Source organism: Hemiscyllium ocellatum, chromosome 5 (assembly GCF_020745735.1).
Source record: "Hemiscyllium ocellatum isolate sHemOce1 chromosome 5, sHemOce1.pat.X.cur, whole genome shotgun sequence".
NCBI lineage: Eukaryota > Metazoa > Chordata > Chondrichthyes > Orectolobiformes > Hemiscylliidae > Hemiscyllium > Hemiscyllium ocellatum.
In genome coordinates, this window is record NC_083405.1 from 25,032,752 (window position 1) to 25,049,248 (window position 16,497).

At 43.9% G+C, this 16,497-nt stretch overlaps 1 protein-coding gene across 3 annotated transcripts in view; it reads right to left on the reverse strand.

Moving 5' to 3' along the window:
* Window positions 1–9,378, reverse strand: part of LOC132815632 (ornithine decarboxylase-like) — a 67,397-nt gene extending 58,019 nt beyond the window's left edge. For 2 of the 3 annotated variants that reach the window (XM_060824587.1, XM_060824589.1), the window contains exons 1-2: window positions 9,061–9,378; window positions 8,495–8,741 (exon numbers count right to left, since the gene is read on the reverse strand). The gene's annotated coding sequence lies outside the window, so the exon portion shown is untranslated. The remainder of the gene's footprint in view (window positions 1–8,494; window positions 8,742–9,060) is intronic. The other variant, XM_060824588.1, reaches the window with a different exon arrangement.
* Between the last annotated feature and the right edge of the window lie 7,119 nt (window positions 9,379–16,497).

Below are 16,497 nucleotides of genomic sequence, written 5' to 3' on the forward strand. Positions count from 1 at the left end.
ATTCTTTTCCCCATTCTACAGACCATTCTAAAATTAATAAATTACTGAAATATCTTTTTTGATCAAGATGTTCAAAATCACAAGGGATACTGGCGGAGTAGAGAGGGGGAAAGTGGTTGCACAGTTGGAAGGATCAAGTACAAGAGGGCACAATTTTAAGGTAATTGATAAAAGAAGCAATGAGGACATGTGAGAAATCATTTCCAGGGGACATGAGTGGTTTGGATCTGGAATGCAGTGTCCAAGAATGAGAAGGCAGCTTCAATCAAGGCTTTTGAGAGCAAATTGGATTATCTGAAAGGTGAGAGGTTACATAATGAAGGTCAGGGATTAGCTTAAGGTGAACTGATCATTTAGTATAGTCAGTGTAGACATGCTGAGCTGAATGGCCTCCTCCTGTGCTGTAACCATTGTGCGATTCTCTTAGTCAACCTCTCAAAAGCATTACCTGCAGGAGGGTCAACTATGTGACGTTTGATCTAAACAATGACCATGAAATTTTTAGTTTTAAACAGCTATGTATGGTAAATAGAAAACTTTATATCCAGTTTTTGTTAGCAAATGTGGAATTGTGGCTGGGACAACGTACCATACGCACCCCTTACCAAGGGCAGCACAGTGGCTCAGTGGTTAGCACTGCTGCCTTACAGCGCCAGGAACTTGGGTTCAAATCCAGTCTCAGGCAACTGTGTGTGTGAGTTTGCACACTCTCCCTGTGTGGGTTTGTTCCCATGGTCTAAAGATGTGCAGGTCAGGTGAGTTGGCCATGCTAAGTTGTCCACGGTATTAGGTAAATATAGGGGAGGGGAATGGGTCTGGGTGGGCTAGTCTTTAGAGGGTCGCTGTGGACTTGTTGGGCCAAAATCCAATCTATACAACGAGTGAAAATGCACACTATTCTAAAGGGATCCGTGCCTGGCTTGACTGAACACCCGTCCATACAAACAAGCTCAGGACAGTGTTTAGCATGAAGTGGAAGCCCAGTTCTGTTCAACTATTTTGTATCAGATGTAGCACTTCTCTGTGCATCAAGTCCAAATGTCAGAGCTACCTGGTTATTTTAATTTCTTACACTTCATTTATATGATATAAAGCACTTTATCAAAATAAATGAGGTCTTTTATCCCTGTTACTGTTTTCAGTTCTAACATCAGACTCCTTGATGGTGAGTGAGAGATACAGGAGAGAGATTTGCATTCACTGTACATGATCACCCACTTTAACTCCCCCTCCTACTCCGCCAAGGACATGCAGGAGTCTTCCGCCTAGGAACCCTCCAACCGCATGGGATGAATATAGATTTCTCCAGCTTCCTCAATTCCCATCCCCCCACCTTACCTCAGTCCCAACCCCCGGATTCAGCACCGCCCTCTTGACTTGCAATCTTCTTCCTGACCTCTCCACCCCCATCCCCTCTCTGACCATTCACCCTCACCCTCACCTCCTTCCACCTATCGTATTCCCAACATCCCCCCCCACCCCCCACCTTTTATCTCAGCCTGCTTGGCACACCAGCCCTCATTCCTGAAGAAGGGCTAATGCCCGAAACATTGATTCTCCTGCTCCTCAGATGCTGACTGGCCTGCTGTGTTTTTCCAGCACCAAACTTTTCAACTGAGATGTATCCAAGGATATTGAATGGAGTGCAAATGAAAATTGTAGAAATACTAGTCATTTTTCCTGGATTCAGGAGTGGTGCTGGAGAAGTGGAGAATTTGGAACGTAATTCCCTTGTTCAACAAAGCTTGTAAATACCACTTCAGCAATTATAGACCATTAACAGTCTGTATCCCAGTGAGAGACAGCACTGACACTAAAACACTGTATCCTAGTATGAGACAGCACTGGCACCAACACAGTCTGTATCCCAGACAAAAACAGCACTGGAACTAATACAGTGAGTATCCCAGTCAAAGACAGCATTGGCACTAACACACACTCTATCCCAGTGAAAGTCATCACTGGCAGTAACATAGTCTGTACCCCAGTCAGAGACAGCACTGGCATGAACACATTCTGTATCCAAGTGAGAGACAGCATTGCCACTAACACAGTCTATATCCAAGTGAGAGACAGAACTAGCATTAACAGTCTGTGTCCAAGTGAGAGACAGCACTGACACTAAAACACTCTGTATCCCAGTGTGAGACAGTACTGGCACCAACACAGTCTGTATCCCAGACAAAGACAGCACTGGAACTAACACAGTCAGTATCCCAGTGTGAGACAGCACTGGCACTAATGGACACTGTATCCCAGTGAAAGACAGCACTGGCCATAACATAGTCTGTACCACAGTCAGAAACAGCACTGGCACTAATGCAGTCTGTGTCCCAGTCAGAGACAGCACTGGCACTGATGCTGTCTGTGTCACAATGAGAGACAGCACTGGCACTAATGCAGTCTGTATCACAGTGAGAGACAGCACTAGCATTATCATTGTACCCCAGTGAGAGGCAGAACTCGCATTAACACAGTCTGTACCCCAGCGTGAGACACCACTTGCTCTCACAGTGTAAGTCAGTCAGAGACTGCTCTGGCCCTAATACAGTCTGTTCTGAAATTAGGGACAATAAATAAACATGAAACCAAGGCTGAGTTCAGTGATTTTCAAGGGCTAGGCAGTTTGGAAATTTCCCTTTTGTAATGCAAAAGACTGGAAAATAACGGCAATCCTGGGAGCACTGTTTCGAGATGGTATCAGCAACTGATATCTCATGGTATCAGCAATTGGTTCCAGATGGTGTCTCACAACCTAGGAATCAAATCAAAGCTCTGCAGTCTTGCTAAGGCTCCTTGATGCCACACTTGGTCGAATGCAATGTTCATGTCAAGAGCTGCCACTGCCATCTCACCTCAGAATTCAGCTCTTTTGTCCAGGTTTGAATGAAGGTTGTCATAAGGTCAGGAGCTGAGTGGCCCTGGTGGAACCCAGACTGTACATCACTGAGCAGGTGCTGCTTGATGACACTTTCTATCATTTTACTGATGATTGAGAGTAGACTGATGGGAGATAATTGGCTGGGTTGGATTTGTCCTGCTTTTTGTGTACAAGTCACATCTGAGCAATTTTCCACAGTGCCGGTTGGGTGCCAGTATTGTAGCTGAATTGGCACAAGTTGCCTAGGGATGCAGTAGGTTCCAGAGGACAGGTCTTCAGTACTATTGGGGTGGCATGATGGCTCTGTGGTTAGTACTGCTGCCTGACAGCACCAAGGTCCCAGGTTCAATTCCTGTCTTGGGAAATCATGCTTGACTAATCTTCTGAAGATGGACGAGGGAGATCCGGTAGATGTAGTGTACCTGGACTTTCAGAAAGCTTTTGATAAAGTTCCACATAGGAGGTTCGTGAGCAAAATTAGGGCGCATGGTATTGGGGGCAAAGTACTAACTTGGATTGAAAGTTGGTTGGCTGATAGGAAACAAAGCGGAGTTATAAACGGCTCCATTTCAGAATGGCAGGCAGTGACCAGTGGGGTACCGCAGGGATCAGTAGTGGGACCGCAGCTTTTTACAATAAATGTTAATGATATAGAAGATGGTATTAGTAATAACATTAGCAAATTTGCTGATGATACTAAGCTGGGTGGCATGGTGAAATGTGATGAGGATGTTAGGAGATTACAGGGTGATCTGGACAAGTTAGGTGAGTGGTCAGCTGCATGGCAGGAAGGCAGATTACAACCTAAATGGAATCACTTTAGGTAAAGAGGCAGTACAGAGAGATCTGGGTGTTCTTGTACACCAGTCAATGAAGGTGAGCATGCAGTTACAGCAGGTAGTGAAGAAGGCTAACAGCATGCTGGCCTTCATAACAAGAGGGATTGAGTTTAGAAGCAAAGATGTTCTTCTGCAGCTGTACAGGGCCCTGGTGAGACCACACCTGGAATACTGTGTGCAGTTCTGGTCTTCAAATTTGAGGAAAGACATTCTGGCTATTGAGGGAGTGCAGCGTAGGTTCACGAGGTCAATTCCTGGAATGGCGGGATTACCTTACACTGAAAGACTGGAGCGACTGGGCTTGTATACCCTTGAGTTTAGAAGACTGAGAGGGGATCTGATTGAGACCATATAAGATTATTAAAGGGTTGGACACTCAGGAGGCAGGAAACATGTTTCCGCTGATGGGTGAGTACCGAACCAGAGGACACGGCTTAAAAATATGGGTTAGACCATTTAGGATAGAGATGAGGAGAAACTTCTTCACCCAGAGAGTGGTGGCTGTGTGGAATGCTCTGCCCCAGAAAGAAGTGGAGGCCCAGTCTCTGGATTCATTTAAGAAAGAGTTGGATAGAGCTCTCAAGGATTGTGGAATCAAGGGTTGTGGAGATAAGGCAGGAACAGGATACTGATTAAGGATGATCAGCCATGATCATATTGAATGGTGGTGCAGGCTCAAAGGGCAGAATGGCCTACTCCTGCACCTGTTATCTATTGTCTGTGTGGAGTTTACACATTCTCCCTGTGTCTGTGTGGGTTTTCTCTGGGTGCTCTGGTTTCCTTCCACAGTCCAAAGATGTGCAGGTCAGGTGAGTTGGCCATGAGAAATTGCCCATAGTATTTGGTGCATTAGTCAGAGGGAAATGGGACAGGGTGGGTACTCTTCGGAGGGTCGGTGTAGACTTGTTGGCCTGTTTCCACACTGTAAAGAATCTAATCTAATCTACAGAATGCTGGCAGGGCCTTAAGGCCTTTGCAGTATCCAGTGCCTTCACCATGTGGACTAAATCAAATTGGGTGAACACTGATTTCTGTGATACTGGGGATCTTTCGAGGAGGCCAAGATGGATCATCCACCTGGCACTTCTGGCTGGAGATTGTTGTGAATGCTTCAGCCTCATCTTTTGCACTGACATGCTTGGCTCTCCTGTTATTGAGGATTGGATGGTTTGCGGAGTCTACCCCTGCAGTAAGTTGTTTAATTGCCAATCAGCAGCAAGTTTTGTTGTCATGCTAACGTAATGTCGTAAGACTTCATGGAGTCCAGAGTTAATGTTGAGTACTCCTACTCATACCGGACAGCATGATACACTCCTTCACTCCCAACACGTGCACACCATCAAGCGCAACCCCCATCACTACCAATGGCACTTCCACTGCAACCACAGAAGGTGTAACCTTTCCTCCCTCCTCATTATCCAAGAGCCACATTTTCCAGCTACACTTCACTCAATCTAGTCGACTGCATTTGCTACTCACAAGGTGGTTTCCTCTACATTGGAGTGACTGCTTTGCAGAACACGTATATTCTATATTCTGTCCAAAATAAGACCCTGAACTTCCAGTTGCCTGACATTTCAACACACTACCATGTTCCCTGGCCAACATCTCTGCTTCAGGCTTGCTGTAGTGCTCCAGGGAAGCCCAGTGCAAGCTGCAAGAACAGCACCTCATTTTCCACTTGAGAACTCTACGACTTCTGAACTCAATATTGAGTTCAACAATTTTAGGGCATCAGGCACCTTCTCCCTTGTCCTTACTGCAACCCTAACACACCGGGCCTTGTTATCACATGGTCTGCTATTTCACACAACTCAGCCCCCAGTAGTAGCTATTCATCCTCCAAGACTGATTGTTATACACTCTTTTGTCTGACCAACTGATCTTCTCTCTCTTTGGCTCTATTTTCACTCATCCTTTACACCTTACCCCCTCCCCACCCCACCTTCTGCATAAAAATACATTTTTTTTCCTCACTATCATCAGTTCTGAGGAAGGATCTCTGGACCCAAAATATTCACTCTGATTTCTCTCAACAGATGCTGCCAGACCACTGCATTTTTCCAGCAGTTTCTATTTTTGTTCTCTCCTGATTGTCTATGTTAGTGCCACCGGGTCTTCAGGGATGGTGTTGGTGTTGGTGTTGGTCTGGAATGTTTTGTGTCAAGTATAATTCTGTAATATGCCTCCTCCAGACTATTGCTTGACTAGTCTGTAAGGTAGGTCTCCCAATTTTGGCAGCAACATCCAGGGGCTAGTAAGGAGAACTTTGCAGATTCAACAGAGCTGTGTTCGCATTTGTCATTTCTGGTGACAGTTGATCAGTCTTTTTTTTTGTTTTTTCCTTCACAGAGTCATAGAGATGTAGAGCACGGAAACAGACCCTTCGGTCCAACCCGTCCATGCCAACCAGATATCCCAACCCAATCTAGTTCCACCTGCCAGCATCCAGGCCATATCCCTCCAAACTCTTCCTGTTCACACACCCATCCAAATGTCTTTTAAATGCTACAATTGTACTTGCCTCCACCACTTCCTCTGGCAGCTCATTTCATACACGTTCCACCCTCTGCGTGAAAAAGTTGCCCCTTAGGTCTCTTTTATATCTTTCCCCTCTCACCCTAAACCTATGTCCTCTAGCTCTGGACTCCCCCACCCCAAGGAAAAGACTTTGTCTATGTAACCTATCCATGCCCCTCATGATTTTGTAAACCTCTACAAGGTCACCCCTCAACCTCCAACTCTCCAGGGAAACCAGTCCCAGCCTGTTCAGCCTCTCCCTATAGCTTTCCAATAGGAAGGTGACCAGAATTGCACACAATATTCCAACAGTGGCCTAACCAATGTCCTGTACAGCTGCAACATGACCTTCAACACCTGTACTCAATACTCTGACCAATAAAAGAAAGCATACCAAACGCCTTCTTCACTATCCTATCTACCTGTGACTCCACTTTCAAGGAGCTAGGAACCTGCACTTCAAGGTCTCTTTGTTCAGCAACACTCCCTCGGACCTTACCATTAAGTATATAAGTCCTGCTAAGATTTGCTTTCCCAAAATGCAGCATCTCGCATTTATCTGAATTAAACTCCATCTGCCATTTCTCAGCCCATTGGCCCATCTGCACCCCCCAGGTCATCTCCTCTGCACAGAAGCTCTTCAGCCGGCCTATCACCCCCACCTTGACCTCCTTCCACCTATCCCACCTCCATCGCCCCTCCCCCTAGTCCCTCCTCCCTACCTTTTATCTTAGCCTGCTTGGCTCTCTCTCTCTTATTCCTGATGAAGGGCTTATGCTCGAAACGTCAAATTCTCTATTCCTGAGATTCTGCCTGGCCTGCTGTGCTTTGACCAGCAACACATTTGCAGCTGTGATCTCCAGCATCTGCAGACCTCATTTTTTACCCATCTGGTCAAGATCCTGTTGTAGTCTGAGGTAACCTTCTTCGCTGTCCACTACACCTCCAATTTTGGTGTCATCTGCAAACTTACTAATTGTACATCTTATGCTCACATCCAAATCATTTATGTAAATGATAAAAATTAGTGGACCCAGCACCAGTCCTTGGGGCATTCCACTAGTCACAGGCCACCAGTCTAAAAAACAACCCTCCACAACCAACCTCTGTCTTCTACCTTTGAGCCAGTTCTGTATCCAAATGGCTAGTTCTCCCTGTATTCTGTGAGATGTAACCTTGCTAACCAGGCTCTTATGGGGAACCTTGTCGAATGCCTTCCTGAAGTCCATATAGATCAAATCTACTAATCTGCCCTTATCAATCCTCTTTGTTACTTCTTCAAAAAACTCAATCAAGTTTGTGAGACATGATCTCCCATGCATAACTGAGTGGTTTCCTCAGCCATTTCAGAGGCACATGTGAGGTAAAATTGCCATGGGTGTAAAGTCACACGTAGACAGTTTGTTGGTATCAGGTAATGAGTTTGTTTAAAGTCCACATAGTTTGGCCACACACAAAGTAACCATTTCACATCAGCAACTTGTGGGTCTTTGTACTTCCCGAACTATTACAGCCTTGGGAATCATTTACATTTGAATTGCTGTTTCTTTAACTATGGGAATAAACGATTAGATATTTAAAAATGACTAGAACTCCCTCCACAGTTGTGGCAATGTACTTTAGCTTTTAAAGTCACAATGTCCATGTTACACAGCAACTTGAATGATTAAATCTAGGTAACTTCCCTCAAGCCCGGATCTACATTTCTGGAGTTTAGATTGATCATGTCTCTCCAAACATCTTGCTACTTGTTTATCTTTGGAATCCAATTCTCCTGAAATGTTTGTTTCTCAATCACAATGAGCAGCATCTGAAATTAAAATAAATCCTCCCAAATCTCTGAACAACTGTGATAGAAGCCCAAATCTTTAAATCCTTAAACTTTGCGACACATTTTAACCCCAAAGTCTGTCCAACCAATGCAGAATTCGTTACAATTACTCCAACATTTAAACACATTCATTTGTTTCAGGTGGAAAAGCCGAGCATGTGTTTTGAAAATGAATGAAAACAGACAAATCAATCGTGATAGCCTAAGCAGCAAACTGCTTTAAAACCATATCCACAATGTCCCAGAAAGGGAACACACATGGAAGTGACAGACGATGACACGCAAACCACAAAACTACAGAAGCTGCTTCTCGCCCTAAATGGTTTTAACCGAGTGTTTCAGATTCAGCGGCAGCCTGTAACAGTCCGTCTCTGGCGTGTATTCACCGCGAGTAATTGATTTCTCTCTGCTCCTGTAACTTGCCTTTACAACTACCTGGGATTCAGTCACATCATGCATGTCTTGCACTGAACTCGTCTTTCGACTGTAAACCCCGATAGGTGGCCTCTCTCTCTCTTTCTCCTGTTCTATTTGAATATTTTCTCATTCAGCTCCCTCCTTTCATCGATATTGCAGCACTTCAGGAACCTCACTTTGCCAGCTCACTGATCTGTTCGGCAGTTCTGAATCAGTCTGTGCCTCGTTTATCCCTTCCTTTCTGGAATAGATCCTGCACAAAGAGACAAAACATCGACACAGAGACACATAAACTCTTTTGTCTTTTCCAAAGTACTGAGACAGCCGCGGTAGTTGTATGAAGATAATTTTTCACAGCCTTTGCCAGACTCCTGTGTGACTTTGTTTTAGCTCCTCTTCACCCGCTCCCCTCCCCAGACCCTGAGATTCCAAATCGTTTTCTTCGTTTTATCTATTAAAGTTGTTCTTTAATCCACCTGAAATGTAGTTACTGAGACCTCAGTTCCCCAACTAAAGGTGTCATCTTAGACATGGCTCTCATTTCGCCCCTTAACCACCACCCTAAAAATGACCTTCACTTCTGGCTCTGTCCCGCGATGATTCTCGATCCTGTCTCACAAAAGTTACTTGATCTAGCCGCTGCTGATTCTGGATCCGAATTGTGGACGTGGGTTCACTAAGTTGGCGGATCCGCCCAACTATGTGTTTGTCTCCTGATATGCCTCCGCCTTCAATTTCACTGCCAACTGTCCTCAAATCTCGCTGCCTGACAGACTTCAGTCTTTTTGTGAAGGAAGTAAAGGCACTCCTTCCTTTCCGCGTCTACTTGCTTCAAAGTGTCAGCTCAGAGAGCTCTATCATGTTTACTCTGCCAATTGATCGATTCTAACGTGATACTGCAGTCAGAGGCAGTTTATTGAAATAAAATAGGGCAACGGGTCTATCCTCCACCCACACACTGGGTTTAGGACTCCAACAGACTGCTGCCTCCCTGAGCGTCATTTGAGTCACATATTACTGCACTTTACAGTCTCATTGGTTGCGCAGGTTTCTGTGGTATCATAATATGGTAGCATAATGTGCAATGAGTACACAGTTTGCAAAGTCCTTAACAATATGTCTGCTTAATGTGTTGTATTCTCCTATCCTGATGGACTTTCCTCAGCCCTGACTCCCTCTTTGTCCTGATAATGGAGCCCCTGAAGTTGTGCATTCCACAACAGTGGGCATCCTGAATGTTTTAGACAGCACCCCACCCCACTCATAATGAAGACCATAAGACAGAGGAACAGAAGTAGACATCCAACCCATTGAGTCTACTCTGTGATTAAACAGTTTGTACTGATGTGATAATCCTCAACTCCACTTTCCTTTTCCAGTCATAGAGTCATACAGCTGTACAGCATGGACACAGATCCTTTGGTCCCACTCGAATTTGCCGACTAAATATCCAAAATTCATCCAGTCCCATCGCCAGCATTTAGCCCATATCCTTCTAAAACCTTACTATTCATGTACCCTTCCTTTTTAAATGCTGTAATTGTACCAGCCTTCACTACTTCCTCTGGCAGCTTATTCCATATACAGACCATCCTCTGCATGAAAAAATTGCCCCTTAGATTCCTTTTAAATCTTTCCCCTTTCACCTTCAACCGATATCGACCCCCCCCCCCCCCCCCACCCTGGGAAAAAGATCTTGGCTATTCATCTTGTTCATGACCCTCTTGATTTTCTAAACCTCAATAAGGTCACGCCTCAGCCACCGATGCTCCGGGGAAAATAGCCCCAGCCTGTTCAGCTTCTCCCTATAGCTCAAACCCTCCAACACTGGCAACATCCTTGTAAATCTTTTCTGAACCTTTTCAAGTTTCACAACATCCTTACTATAGCAGAGAAAATAGAATTGAAGACAGTAAAAGTGGCCTAACCAATGTCCTGTACAGCTGCCACATGACCTCTCGATTTCTATACTCAGTGCACTGATCTATTCCTGAGATGCTGCCTGGCCTGCTGTGCTTTGACCAGCAACACATTTTCAGCACTGGTCAATAAAGGCAAGCATGCCAAGTGCCCTCTTCACTACCTGCTCTACCTGTAACTCTACTTTCAAAGATCTATGAGCCTGCACTCGAAGGTTTTTTTGTTGAGCAACACACCACATAAGCTTATCACTACATGTACAAGTCCTGTACTGATTGCATTTCCAAAATGCAGCACCTCATATTTATTTAATTAAATTCCATATGCCACTCCTTTGCCCATCAGCCTATCTGATCAAGGTCCTGAGGTAATCTTCTTTGCTGCCCACTCCACCATAAATTTTGGTGTAATGTGTAAATGTGGATGTACCTACTAGAGAAGGTGCAAAGCTTGACTTAATCTTGGGAAGTAAGGCAGGGCAGGTGACTGAGTTGTCAGTGGGGGAGCATTTTGGGGCCAGTGACCATAATTCTATTAGTTTTAAAATAGTGGTGGAAAAGGATAGACCAGATCTAAAAGTTGAAGTTCTAAATTGGAGAGAGGCCAATTTTGATAGTATTAGGTATGAACTTTCAAAAGCTGACTGGGGACAGATGTTCGCAAGTAAAGGGATGGCTGGAAAATGGGAAGCCTTCAGAAATGAGATACCAAGAGTCCAGAGACAATATATTCTTGTTAGGGTGAAAGGAAAGGCTGGTAGGTGTTGGGAATGCTGGATGACTAAAGAAATTGAGGGTTTGTTTCTGAAAAAGAAGGAAGCATATGTCAGGTATAGACAGGATAGATCAAGTGAATCCTTAGAAGAGTATAAAGGCAGCAGAAGTATACTTAAGAGGGAAATCAGGGGGCAAAAAGGGGACATGAGATAACTTTGGCAAATAGTTAAGGAAAATCCAAAGGGTTTTTACAAATACATTAAAGACAAAAGGATAACTAGGGAGAGAATAGGTCTCCTCAAAGATCAGCAAGGCGGCCTTTGTGTGGAGCCACAGAAAATGGGGGAGATACTAAACGAGTATTTTGCATCAGTACTTACTGTGGAAAACGATATGTAAAATATGGAAGGTCAGGAAGCAGATGGTGACATCTTGAAAATTGTCCATATTACAGAGGAGGAAGTGCTGGATGTCTTGAAACACATAAAAGTGGATAAATCCCCAGGACCTGATTAAGTGTAACCTAGAACTCTGTGGGAAGCTGGGGAAGTGATTGCTGGGCCACTTACTGAGATATTTGTATTACCAATACTCACAGTGAGGTGCCGGAAGACTGGAGGATGGCCAACGTGGTGCCACTGTTTAAGAAGGGTGGTAAGGACAAGCCAGGGAACTGTAGGCCAGTGAGCCTGATGCGGTGGTGAGCAAGTTATTGGAGGGAATTCTGAGGGACAGGATGTACATGTAGTTGGAAAGGGAAGGACTAATTAGGGATAGTCAGCATGGCTTTGTGCATTGGAAATCAAGGTTTTTGAGGAAGTAACAAAGAGGATTGATGAGAACAGAGCAGTTGATGTGATCTATATGGACTTTGATAAGGCGTTTGACAAGATTCCTCATGGAAGACTGGTTTGCAAGGTTAGATCTCTTGGAATACAGGGAGAATTAGCCATTTGGCTCCAGAACTGGCTCAAAGGTAGAAAACAGAGGATGGTGGTGGAGGGTTATTTTTGAGACTGGAGGCCTGTGACCCATGGAATACCACAAGAATTGGTGCTGGGTCCACTATTTTTTGTGATTTATACAAATGAAACGGATATGAGCATAAGAAGTACAGTTAGTAAATTTGCAGATGACACCAAAATTGTAGGTGTAGTGGACAGTGAAGGAGGTTCCCCCAGATTACAACGGGATCTCAATAAGAAGGGCCAATGGGCTGAGAAATGGCAGATGGAGTTTAATTTAAATAAATGTGAGTTGCTGCATTTTGGGAAATCAAATCTTAGCAGGATCTATACACTTAATAGTAAGGTCCGAGGGACTGTTGCTGAACAAAGGGATCTTGGAGTGCAGGTTCATAGCTTCTTGAAAGTGGAGTTGCAGGTAGATAGGATAGTGAAGAAGGCATTTGGTTTGCTTTCCTTTATTGGTCAGAGTATTAATTACAGGAGTTGGGAGGGCATGTTGCGGCTGTACAGGACATTGGTTAGATCACTATTGAAATATTGTGTGCAATTCTGGCCTCCTTCCTATCAGAAGGATATTGTGAAACTTGAAAAGGTTCAGAAAAGAATTACAAGGATGTTGCTACTCTTGGAGGATTTGAGCTAAAGGGAGAGGTTGAATAGATGAGGGCTTTTATTCCCTGGAGCGTTGGAAGCTGAGGGGTGACCTTATAGAGGTTTAAAAAATCATGAGGGACATGGATAAGATAAATAGACAAAGTCTTTAACCTGGGGTGGGGGAATTCAGATCTAGAGGTCATAGGTTTAGGGTGAGAAGAGAAAGATATATAAGAGACGTAAGGGGCAACATTTTAATGCAGAGGGTGGGACGTATATGGAATGATCTGCCAGAGGAAGTGGTGGCGGCTAGTACAATTGCAACATTTAAAAGGCATTTGGATGGGTATATGTATAGGAAGGGTTTGGATGTATATGGACCAGGTGCTGACAGGTGGGACTAGATTGGGTTGGGATATCTGGTCGGCATGGACAAGTTGGACCAAAGGATCTGTTTTTGTGCTGTAGATCTCTATGACTCTATGAGTCTACTGAACATACTTCCTATATTCACATCCAAACAATTTATATAAATGTTGAAAAGCAGCGAACCCATCATCTATCCTTGTGGTAAACCGTTGATTACAGCCTCCAGTCTGAAAAGCAACCTTGCACCACCACCCTCTGTATCCGACCTTCGAGCCAGTTCTGTATCCAAATGGCTAGTTTTCCCTGTGTTCCATGTGATCTAACCTTGTTAACCAGTCTACCACATGGAGCTTTGTCAATGCCTTACCAACGCCAAATAGATTACTTGCACCACTCTGCCTTCATCAATTCAATTTGTTACTTCTTTACAAAACTCAATCAAGTTAGTGATACATGATTTCCCATATATAAAGCCATATTGACTATCCCTAATCAGTCCTTGCTTCTCCAAATGCATGTAAGTCTGTCCCTCAGGATCCCCTCCAATAACTTGCTCACCAGTGATGTCAAGTTCACCAGTCCATCGCTCCCTTTACCACCTTTCTTAAATATTGGTATGATGTTAGCTAACCTCCAGTCTTCCAGCACCTCACCTGTTGTTATCGATGATACAAATATCTCAGCAAGGGCCCAGCAATTACTTCCCTAGCTTCCCACAGAGTTTTAGAGTAACCTGATTAGGTACCGAGAATTTATCCACCTTTCTGCATTTTAAGACCTCCAGCATGTCTCCCTCTGTAATATGGACATTTGTCAAGATGTTGCTATGTTATTTCCCCAAGTTTTCTAGCTTCCATACACAATATTCAAAAAGGGAGGTAGACAGAAACCAGGGAATTATACACCAATTTCCTGAACATTAGTAGTGGGGAATATTCTCAAATCCATTATATAGGAGTTTATAGGAGAGCATTTAGAAAATGGCAGGATCAGACAGAGTCAGCATGAATTTATGAAGGGGAAATCATGCTTGACAAATCTATTGGAAATCTATGTCAAGAGTGTGGTGCTGGAAAAGCACAGCAGGTCAGCCAACATCCGAGGAGCAGGAAATCGACATTTTGGTCAAAAGCCCCTCATCAGGAAGGACTTTTGCCTGAAACATCGATTTTCCTGCTCCTTGGATGTGGCCTGACCTTCTATGCTTTTCCAGCACCACACTCTCGATTCTAATCTCCAGCATCTGCAGTACTCACTTTCGCCCTGTTGGAATTCTATGACAGTGTAGCTAGTAGAGTCAACAAGGGGGAACCAATCGATGTGTATATTTGGACTTTCAGAAAGTGTTTGACAAAGTCCCACATAAGAGATTAATGTGCAAGATTAAGGTTCATGAGATTGAGGAAGTGTATTGAGATGGATAGGAAACTGATTGGCAGAGAGGAGACAAAGATTAGGAATGAATGGGCCTTTTTCAAATTGGCGGGCAGTGACTAGTGGAGTGCCATAGGGATTTGTATTGGAATGCCAGCTATATATATATCACAAAATATATTAAAATGTTTGGAACAAAATGTAACATCTCAAAGTTTGCAGATGATACCAAGTTGGGTGAGCGGATGAACTGTGATGAGGATGCAGAGATCCTTCAGCATGGTCTGGACAAGTTGAGTGAGAGGGCAAATCAATGGCAGATGCAGTATAATTTGGATAAATAGGAGGTTATTCATTTTGGAAGTAAAAACAAGAAGGCAGATTACTACCTGAATGGCTGTAAATTGGGAAAGGGGAGCATGCAGCGGGTCCTTGGTGTACTTGTACACCAGTCACTGAAAGGTGCAGCAAGCGGTAAAGAAGGCATATGGTATGTTGACCTTCATTAGGTTAGGAATGCAGGAGCAGGGATGTGTTGCTGCTTTTATAACGGGCCTTGGTGGGGCCACACCTAGAATGTAGTGTGCAGTTTTGGTTTCCTTTCCTGAGGAAGGATGCCCTTGTTCTCGAGGGAGTGCAGCAAAGATTTTCCAAGCTGATTCCAGGGATGGTGGAATACTGAGGGACTGACGAATGAGGAGAGATTGACTCGGCTTTAATAAGCTGTGCTGGACTTCCGATTAATGAGGGGGGGATCTCATAGAGACTTATAAAATTCTAATAGGACTAGACAGGGTAGATGCAAGGAGGATGTACCCAGTAGTGGGTGCATCCAGAATCAGGGGTCACAGTGTGAGGATTCAGGGTGAACCATTTAGGAAGGAGATGAGGGTATTTCTTCACCCAAAGAGTGGTGAGCCTGTAGAGTTCATTACTACAGGAAGTAGTTGATGCAAAAATATTGAATGTATTCAGGAGGTGGCTAGATTTAGCACTTAGGACAAATGGGATCAAAGAATTTGGGAGAAAGCAGGATTAGTTGGATGATTTGCTATTGAGTTGGATGATCTGTCATGATTGTGATGAATGGTTGGAGCATGCTCAAAGGCCCAAAAGCCTCCCCTTGTTCCTATCTTCTATGTTTCTATTTTTCTCCACAGTAAACACTGCAGCATATTCCTTTAGTATCTACCCCATCTCCTGCAGTTAAGTGATCATGCTGATCTTAAAGGGACCCTATTCGCTCCCTAGTTATTCTACTGTCCTTAATGTATTTGTAGAATCCCTTTTAATTTTCCTAAACCCTATTTGCCAAAACTATCTTATCTGCCATTTTTTCCTTTGAAGTATACTTCTACTACCTCAGTCTTCTAAGGATTCACTTGATCCCTACTGTGTATACCTGACGTATGCTTCCTTTTTCTTGACCAAAATCTCAATTTCTCTAGTCATCCAACATTCCATACACCTACCAGCCTTTCCCTTCACCTTAACAGGAACATACTAGCTCTGGACTTCTGTTTTTGAAGGATTTCCACTTTCCAGCATGACCCTCTACTTGCAAACATCTGAACCCCCCATCCCCCACCAACTTTTGAAACTTCTTACCTTATACCGTCAAAATTGGCCTTTTTTTCAATTTTTAGACTTTGCGATCCTTTTCCATCACTATTTTAAAACTATTATGATCACTGGCCCCAAAGTTCTCTCCCGCTGACACTTCAGTCACCTGCCCTACCTTATTTCCCAACACTAGTTAGTTGGATCCACATGTTCAATAAGAACATTTTGTTGTACACACTTAACACATTCCTCTCCATCCAAGTCCTTAACACTATGACAGTCCCAGTTTATGTTTGGGCAGTTAAAATCCCCTACTATAACCACCCTGATATTCTTACAGATAACTGAGATCTCCTTACTTCACAATTTCCTGCTGATTGATGGGGGATCTATAGTACAATCCAAAAAGGTGATCATTCCTTTCTTATTTTCCACTTCCACCCAAATAACTTCCCTGGATTTATTCCCAAGAATATCTTCCCTAGGTACAGCCATAATGTTATCC